This window comes from Vitis vinifera, chromosome 9 (genome assembly GCF_030704535.1).
Source record: "Vitis vinifera cultivar Pinot Noir 40024 chromosome 9, ASM3070453v1".
NCBI classification, from domain to species: Eukaryota; Viridiplantae; Streptophyta; class Magnoliopsida; order Vitales; family Vitaceae; genus Vitis; species Vitis vinifera.
The window spans coordinates 23,046,878-23,057,404 of NC_081813.1; the positions used below are offsets into that span (position 1 = coordinate 23,046,878).

A 10,527-nucleotide genomic window follows, 5' to 3' on the forward strand; every position below is an offset into this window, starting at 1 on the left:
AATAATTAAAAGATATTTTTTAAAAACATCTTATTTTTTGTTCTTAAGAACAAAAAGGAAAAAACAATTTTTTTATTATTAAACGTGTTTTCAATATTTTTTGTTTCAGAGAACAAAAAAACTGTTCTAAAAAATAATTTACAAACTGATTCTAAATATCATTATTTACCAAAATATATAAATAAATAACATTTTTTTATCCCTATCTTTCATAAGAACAATAACCTTTAGGACACATTCAAGAATTTCAATTCAAAAAATCATATGAAAAATTTATAAATCAAAACAAATTCTATATGAAAGATTTGTGTTTGTGTGATGTATCTTAATTTGGTTGGATTAAATATTTTGGCACATGAATGCAAAATACTAATACTATAATTTTCCCTTTTTTTGTTTTTTTTTTTTTTGGAGGATTTGAAAACTCTTTCAAACTACTAAAAATATTTTTCTTGGAGGAAAACTCCAAAAGTTGAGAAGTCAATAAATGCTTTAAAGATACAATCATAGAAAGATGCCTTCCCCAGTGAAACTCCTTTCATCTCACGCTTGTCTTTTTGTACACCTCAATGGCTTTTCCACTCTCAAAGGGACCTCAGAAGACTAATTTATCAACACTGAGTGCCATCCCACATCGAGAGAAGAGAACAATTTATCACCCTTTTTAATACCTTTGCTGGGCGTCAACCGATTGTGTTCGTAGAAAGGAGAGACGGTTGGCATCTCCCCTGACAGGGACGGGAACAGCCTTCGGGCTTACCTGTTACCACACATCCGGTTAAGGCTTTCCACTTCGGTGGATCTCTAACCCAATTTTTTTCCTAATTATTATCATTTACGCTTGATATAGCAATCAAATTTTACTTATTTTATTATTTAAAAAAAAAAAAAAAACCATTAAGCCTAAAAATATAAAAGTAGAATATTAAGTATTAACTTTCAGTTAATTAAAAGTAGAAAATATAAATATTGAGAAAGAGGTGTAGATATAATGGGAGTAAATATTTTATTTTATAATTTTTAAGTTTTGTTAGTTTTTAATTGTATTTAATTTTTATGTTTTTTAGTTTTAATTGTATTTTTAATTTTTAAAATTTCTTATTTGATTATTGATGTCAATTAATAATTTTTTTTATTCAATTTTATTAAATAAAATGATAAGATGAGGGATCTACATAATACACAATATAAAATCATAATTAATTAGAAAATTTATAAATATTTTATTTATAATCCTGGAAATTTTTTTCATAATAATTTGTATCTCATATTATAAAATAAAAAATTTATAATGTATTTATTTGTAAAACAATTTTATCAAATTAAAATGATAAATTAATTTTGATTAATTTTATTTAATATTATCAAGTATTTCAGGAAATAATTATTTGAATTATATATATATATATATATATATATATATATATATATATATATATATATATATATATATATATATATATATATATATTAAAATATTTTTAAATTGATGAAAATAAAACTAATTTATAAAAGTTATTGTGAACCCCGCATTTCGGCTCAATGCGTTTCCCACTCGATGGCGAAACTCGATTTTTGGTTTGAAAATGATTTTATTTATTAAAAAGAGTTGACTTGGAGTCGCCACTTATTTTTGTTTTATTTTTAAAAGGGTAAACAAAATAAGAAAGAAAAACCCTAAGTGTGACTCCTTACTTTGGAAAAGGTGGTCTGTGAAAAACCGGATTGAGTTTGGGGGTCAGGTTACTTATCGGGAAGGTACGGTAAAGACCGTAGCACCCCTCTAAGTCCCTAAAATCGGGTCTCTACTAATAAAATGAAGCAATCAATGGCAATTGACGAGGGAATCGATGAATACTCAGAGTGATCCTGCACATGTGGGAATCTAAACATGCATGCAGAAAATGACCCAAGCGGGTGTGGATGCGTACCTGGGCAGTGATCCATAAAGCGCTATCAAGAAGTGAGGTTAGCGCACCATCAAGGAATAATTTTGAGCATGTCATAGAGCAGAATAAAATCGATCATGCATGGCAATTAAATCAAACAAACAATCAATCAATCATAAGGAAATCACATATGTTAGGCCCCCACCAAAACCCGATTTATATTGCATGAATTAATCTCACGAATCCCATTATTTCGGAATTATGAAGATTCATCATTCTTGCTTGTGTAAAAATCAAAAGAAATAGAACATTATTTAAAAATCGGAGTGAAATTAAAACTATTCGAGAGAGAACTGGGTTTTTTGAGATTTATTTGGAAATTAGAGTCTCGAAAATTATTTAAAGATTAGAGTCTTGAAAAATTAAATTTAAGAATTGGGATTTTGGATATTAAATTTGAAAGAAATTAGAATTTTGGAAATTGGAAATTAAGTTCAGAAATTGGAATTTTGAAGAATGTTTAAAATGGAATTTCGAAATAAAGAGCTAAAGTAATAATAATTTAATAGATTAATGTGAGTTTTGGAATTTTGGGAAATTAAATTGGGAGTTGGAAATTTTAATGAATTGTTAAAAATGAAATTTTAGAATAAATAAATAAAATAATAATAATTAAATAGATTAATGTGAATGTTGGAATTTTGGAATTAGCGGAAGCGGAAATTTTAATGAATTGTTTAAAAATGGAATTTTAGAATAAATAAATAAATTAATAATAATTAAATAAATTAATGTGAATATTGGAATTTTCATGAATATAAATTTAATTCGGAAATCGAAAGTTTTAAATGAACTGTTTAAAATGGAATTTTAGAATAAATAAATAAAATAAAATAAAATAATTAAATAGATTAACGTGAATATTGGAATTTTCATGAATATAGATTTAATTCGGAAGTCGAAAGTTTTAAATGAACCGTTTAAAATAGAATAAATAAATAAAATAAAATAATTAAATAGATTAATGTGAATATCGGAATTTTTGGAATTAGAAATTAAAATCGGAAGTGGGAAATCTTAATGAATTGTTTAAAATATAATTTTAGAATAAATAAATAAAATGATAATAATTAAACAAATTAATGTGAATATTGGAATTTTCAGAAATAGAAATTAAATTCGGGATTCGGAAGTTTTTAAAGAATTATTTAAAATGGAATTTTAAAATAAATAAACAAAATAATAATGATTAAATAAATTAATGGTGAACATTAGAATTTTTGGAATTAGAAATTAAATTCGAAATTCAAAATTAGAAAATTTTAAAGAATTGTTTAAAATATAATTTTAAAATAAATAAATAAGCAAACAAATAAAACAACAATAACACAATGCTAATAATAAATAAAACCCCTACTTTATGCTAACATCTTTGACTCACACGTGGCTCCATTAAAACTCCCTTAAGAATTAAAAAAAAACCTTTGCTTCCACACTTTCTTCCTGCAACTCCCCACTAACCCATTCTCAGAAAATGCCTCAAGCTCAACGCAAATACCAATGACCCCTTCTCACAACCAAGATATTAAAAATAACCTAATTTTTCTGCAAATCTCATACTGAGCATCCACGTTTTCCTCCACAAAACTCCCAAATCAAAACCCACAAAAACCTTTTTCAAACCATCAAACAAATGCACCAGCATCAAGGCCTAAATCACCCTTCCCACCCAAAACAAATGGAAAAGCCAAACTAAATCCAAAAACAGAATACATTATTAAGCCCAAAAACCCTAAACCGACACAACCTACGTGATAAAATCGTCCCGAGCTTATTCCATGGAAGCCCGAAACCCGAAAGCGCACCAACCGCATCAAGATTCTTCCATCCTCCGCAAAGAAGAATTTATTAGGAGACAAAAACCCAAAAATTTCTTTATGGGTTATCCCAATGGAAATAATGAAGAGAAACAAAAACCAGAAATGAAAAAAAAAAAAAAATTCATGGCCATACCTGGGCTTCTTCCCGCAAATCTCTCTCAGCTTTTCCACCTCCCAAAACCCCCCATTTCGAGCTCCCCCCTAGCTTCAGGTCCCCTCCAGAAAAAAAAAAACCCTTTTTCCTCTCCTGGCAGTTTCTTTTTGCTCCTTCCCAAAAACCTCCCTCCGCGAATGCTCTTCCCCCCCTCTAAAAAATCTTCACCTGCTCTCCTTTTCTTTCCCGCCCATTCTCCTGTCTTTTTGTCCCATCTCGCCGCCACCACCAGCTTGATTTCGGGGTGGTCAGATGAACAAACAAAGAAAAACAATCATCATAATAAAAAAAACCTTTACTGTTCGGGGGGTCTACAGTTATAATTCTTTTTTCTATATTTTTTTGAATTAGCGAATCAAAACCCAATTTTCCCTTAAATCTATTTATTGTCAGATGTTAAGAATATTTGTAAAATTCATTATTATTATTATAATAAAAAAATTTATAATGATTAATTATGTAATTAATGTAAATTTGATCATTCGATAATAATTAAAATTTATAATTATGATTTGAGTGGTGGTTTTATTTTTTATTTGTCTCAAATATGAATATATCTTAATTTACTTGAATTTGAATAGAAATCGTAGTATCTTTGACAAAAAAAAAAATAAATAAAATGCTAATTATTTTTAGATAGTTGTTTAAAATTTATATTTTACAAACTTAGGTTCTTATTTTACAATTTTTTTCATACGAATGTATGAAAACACATTTTTTTCTCATAAATAAAATTTTTCATTAACATAAAAAATAAAATACTTTTACTTTTTTCTATTAAACAAACTACTCTAAGGTTATATTTAGTTTTCAAAAGGTATTAAGGCAAAAAAAAAAAAAAACACAAGAAAATGATTTTTTTTTTTATGTTTGGTTTCAATATGAAAAATATAAAAGAAAATCAAATATAATTAAAATTATTTAAAAATTTATGTATTTTAAAATTATTTAATCTTTAGATAATAAATATATAAATATATAAATAAAATGAGTTTGAAATAGTATAAAAAAATAATTTATTGACTTTAATTCTATTTTTTATTTTCTTCATTTTTTCTTTTATTCTATTTTTCCTTTTTATGCACTTTCCCTTGTATTTTCTTTTAAATTTTTTAAGGACCAAACATAGCCTTAAATATGTCTTGTGTCCTAAGCAATTTATTTTTCTTATTTTTATGGTTATAATAGGATAATAATAACAATCATCCTCCAAAATTTTCTTTTTAAAAAAAAAACCTAATCCTAGAACCTCTGTCCTAAGTGGCTCTATTTGTAGGTGATGAAGTCGGACTTGAATCTATCTTGAATTTTCAATCTTGAAAATTTTGAAATTCATCACGTGTAGAGACAGCTGTAGAAATGAAGTCTGCAAAGGGAGAATATTTTCCTTTTTCTTATTAGAGACTTGAGAAGAAAAAAAATTCTCTTTGCTTTCCCATTCTCCACGTTGCTTGCAAAGTAAAATAGTAGACAATAGTAGACAAATTCTACTATTCATGACTTTTGACTTATTGATTTTTATTTTTTATTTTTTTTATTGGATATACACAAGGGAATACAAAGATACAGATGTATAAAAGATTCTTGAAACCTCCTTTAAACATAAATATCATTAGAAAAAGAAATATTAAAAGAAATCCTTTTGTTCCTGAAGTAGAATTGATCAAAGCAAATTATTTTTTTCCTGAAAATACTGCAAAAAGAAATTATTTTCAACAACTTCCTCCTCAAGTTAGAAATGCTTTAAGAAAACAATATGAAAAATATATGCAACAAGTTAGGATAACTATTCTTTTTTTCCTTTGGTTTTTCAAATATAGGAAACCCCTTAAAAGAATTGCAACATTAACTTCAAGAAAAGCAATAGAAAATTCTCCACATAATAAAAAATTATTAGAGCAACAAAACTCAAATCCAAAAGAGTCAAGTAAAGAATCAAAAGACGAGTCAAGTAAAACAAAATTTAATCAAATTTTGTTTTCTTCTGCCCCAAGAGAGGTGGAGGAATCAAAGATAGAAGAAAAAACAATAAAAGAAATTAATGAAATACAAAAAATAGAAAATAAAGAAAAAATAAAAACAATAAATGTAATATCTTCAAAAGTAGATAAGCAAATATTTTTTGATGTTGTAGATAAAATTCAAGATGAAGAAACACAAAGAAACTATTTAAAAATTTTAAAAAATTTAATTCTCAATGAAGATTCAAATAAAATTCAAATTAAATCTACACAATATTCAATGGATGAAATTTATAATAGATTCAAAAAGACTCAAAGGCCAATAACCATTAAAGACTTGGAAGAAGAAATAAAAGAAATAAAAATTCAAATAAATCAATTAAAATTAGAAAATGAACAAATAAAACTAGAAAACGAAATAATAAAACAAGAAAATGAACAAATTAGAAATGTAATACAATATAAACAAGATTTTGTTGAAACATCTAATAATCAAGATCCAGGAATAATAATACCTAATAAACAAACTCCTATAGAATCATTTAGAAACACAATAACAAAAATAGATTTTCAAAGATGGTATACAAATATAAAACTCATAGTAGAAGATTTTGAAATGGAAATAGTAGCATTAATAGATTCAGGAGCTGATATGAATTGTATTCAAGAAGGATTAATTCCTGTTAAATATTATGAACAAATCGGAGAAGAATTTTTTGCTACAAATAAAGGAAAATTAGAAATAGAATTTAAACTTCAAAATGTTCATATATGTCAAAATAATTATTGTTTTAGAACTCAATTTATATTAGTACAAAATATGATTGAACCTTTAATCTTGGGAACTCCTTTTATTACATTATTTTACCATTTTCAAGTAAATGATGAAGGTGTCAAAACTACAATATTAGGAAACACTATATTTTTTCCTTTTATATATCCATTAACTAAAAAAGAAATACATCAAGTCCGAAGTGATTCAATAAATAAAAGAATAAATTTAATTCAAAGAAAACAAGTTCATATAAATTATCTATCAAAAGAAATTCAATATAAAAAAATAGAAGAACAACTTGTAGAAGAAAATGTTCAAAAGAGAATAAAAGAAATCCAAGATCTTTTTTAAAAAGAAATTTGTTCTGGTCTTCCAAATGCTTTTTGGTCTAGAAAGAAACATGAGATAAGTCTGCCTTACATTCAAAGTTTTGATGAATCTAAAATTCCTACTAAGGCTAGACCTATTCAAATGAATGAAAAACTTTTAGAATATTGTAAACAAGAAATTGATTCATTATTAAAAAAGAAATTAATCAATTATTAAAAAAGAAATTAATCAGACCCTCAAAATCTCCTTGGAGTTGTGTCGCTTTTTATGTACAAAATGCTGCTGAGATAGAAAGAGGAGCACCTAGATTAGTCATTAATTATAAACCTTTAAATAAAGTATTACAATAGATAAGATACCCTGTTCCTAATAAGCAAGATTTACTCAAAAGACTACATAGTTTTGTAATTTATTCAAAATTTGATGTGAAATCTGAATTCTGGCAAGTTCAAATTAAAGAAGAAGATAGATATAAAACTGCTTTTACTGTCCCTTTTGGTCATTATGAATGGAATGTCATGCCTTTTGGTCTCAAAAATGCCCCTTCTGAATTTCAAAATATTATGAATGATATTTTCAATCCTTATTTTCAATTTATAATTGTATACATTGATGATGTTTTAGTATTTTCTGATTCATTAGAAAAACATTTTGTTCATCTAAATTTTTTTTTTAATGTTATTAAAGTAAATGGAATGGTTTGTTCTGCTCCAAAAATGAAATTATTTCAAACAAAAATGAGATTTGTAAGACATGAAATTTTTCAAGGAAAAACAAAACCAATTCAAAGGTCAATAGAATTTGCTGACAAATTTCCTGATGAAATAAAAGATAAAAAACAATTGTAAAGATTTCTAGCTTGTTTAAATTATGTTTTTTATTACTTCGAAGATTTGAGAATCATTTGTGAACCCTTATACAAAAGACTTAGAAAAAATGCACTTGCATGGACTGAGCATCATACCAATTTGGTCAAAGAAATTAAACAAAGAGTCAAATGTTTACCATGCATCAGCATCTCTCATCCAAATGCATTGCTCATTGTAGAATTAGATGCATCTAATTTAGGTTATGGAGGCATATTAAAGCAAGAATATAACAATCAAATTTTATCCATAGTTTTATGTATTTCAAAATTTCAAAGTGATTTGATAAACAAAAAATTTCTTTTGAAATTTGATTGCAAAGCTGCAAAAAATATTTTACAAAAAGATGTTAAAAATTTAGTTTCAAAACAAATTTTTGCAAAATGGCAAGTTTTACTTTCAAATTTTGATTTTGAAATTGAATTTATCAAAGGAGAGTTGAATTCCCTTCCTGACTTCCTTACTCGGGAGTTTTTGTAGGGTAAGGATCCTTCTCTATCCTAATGGGCACTCCCGTTAGGCCTCAACTTCCTTCATCATCCAAGAAAACCAAAGCTTCATATGCCATGATTTCAAAATTTTCAAATGTTCATCCTACTTTTCCATTACAAACATCAAATTCCTTTCAAGTTTTGAGTCCAGATTTTCCTCATCTTCAACCTTCAAAAAGTTTTATTCAAACTTCTAAATCAACCCCTAAAAATATTGTTGTTCAGAGACAATCCAGCCCTAACACTATTTCAACATTACCTTCTCCTTCTCAGTCTCCTTCTTCTTCATTTTCTTACAGTCAATATGTCAAAAAACCCAAAACCTTAGAAATTGCTTTCATTGAGCCAGAGTTCAATTATGAAGAGATTCCTAAAATTCTTCCTTACATCTTTCCTCAAGGAGTCAACTTCAATTCTAATGATCCTTTGAAAACTCGTCAATTTTATGAGTTCATCCCGGTGGACACCGATTTAGTTGAAATTACTCATAACACTAATAAAAACAATCTTTAGAGGATTGCTTTTTCCAAATGTCAAATTCTCAGAGTCATTCTGGCAAGTGTTACATCTATGCTAGGTGAATGCCTATTGTTTGAATTTAACCTAAGTTATTTTTCCTCTTTTTCCTTTATTGTTTTGTTGTTTTGAGTGCGATATAGGTAACATGGAAAGGAAAATGCTCCATGCCATGATCATTTAAGATCAATCTAGAAGAGTACTCGATAATAAGACTAAAGAGTATTTGATTATATGATAATGAGAATTCATTTTATGTATTAGTTGGGGAAGTAGATTACTAGACCTCTTTGAGATAATATTTTGATATTATACATTGTGATAACGAAAACTTTAATGTAAACATGTTAGTTTAAGAACACAAATATAAAATAATCACACATATAGTATACAGAGTTTTAAAGTGGTTCGACCAATCATGCCTACATTGAGAATCTTTTCACTATACCGTAAAAGATATTACAAATGATAGAATCAAATACAATTATTAAGTTCTTGAAACATTCTATGTTTCCCCATTCCTTATACCTACACCCTGAGCTATGAGCTTCTCACTTCACCAAATGTCTTCGATTCTTCCTTACATTTTTATCCACCTCGTATAGTCCCTATAAGCTCATATTCATCTCCATCTGATGACTTTTTCCTCTTATAACCTATAATATTTATAAATATATTTCTAACAACTTTCCTTATTTTATAAAGAAATATAGTATTATAATAACTTATCAATTTAAGAAATATTTTATATAATATTCTTTACAAAAAAGAATTTTTACTAATTAGGAATTTTGAACACTTTCCAACATTGTACTATTATAATTTTGAAAAGAATCATGTTCTGTAGAATGTAGATTGCTAGCACTTCAATGTGAAAATCATAAAAACATAGGATAAATATGTTTCCTTATAAAATTTTAAGGTGAAAAACATTGTAATTTTCGACTAGATTATCTAAATTACTTGTTTGAAACATAACATATGATATTTTTGATATATGGCTTTTCATAAAAGTAAAAATATTTTACACATCAAGCTTGAAGTGATTGTCTAAGAAAAGTGCTTTATTTATTCAATTTATTTTTATCTTTTTAAATTTTCAATACCTTCATTTTAGGCAAGTTAGAATGAGCAATATAATACATTTTTTCATTTCATTATGCTATGTTTTAATCCTTGAAAATATAACAGAAGATCCCAGGAAAAGAAAGAAAATAGAAGAAAAATAAAAAATAAAAATAAAAATAATAAATTATTTTTATATGTTACTTCAAAATTGTTTTATTTAACCTAGCTACCATAAATTTATAAGTGCAAATAATTATTCTACTCGTAAAGAAACATATTCCATTGTGACATTTCTTTTTTCTTTTTTATCTCTATTCTCTATCAATAATACATTTTTCTTTCATGCTTTTAAGTCAACTATCCCTTAAAAATAAAAATAAATTTATGTTACAAATATAAAATAATTAACGTAATGTTATGCTATCTTAAAATTTTAAATTATGTATTTATTTAGAGTTAAACTATGGCATAGGAATGGTCCCTTTTTAGTATTAGGTATTTAATTGTACCTTTTCGATATCATACCAAAATGTACCACCAAAATGTGTGCATTTCAATCCCTATTTCGGTCCAATTGCTTTACATCTCATGTTTCAT

At 26.3% G+C, this 10,527-nt stretch overlaps 1 non-coding gene across 1 annotated transcript; it reads left to right on the forward strand.

Moving 5' to 3' along the window:
• The first annotated feature begins 693 nt into the window (after positions 1-693).
• Positions 694-820, forward strand: LOC132254384 (U6atac minor spliceosomal RNA). The gene has a single exon (XR_009466664.1). It is a non-coding gene; the product is annotated as a U6atac minor spliceosomal RNA (small nuclear RNA).
• Positions 821-10,527: the final 9,707 nt, after the last annotated feature.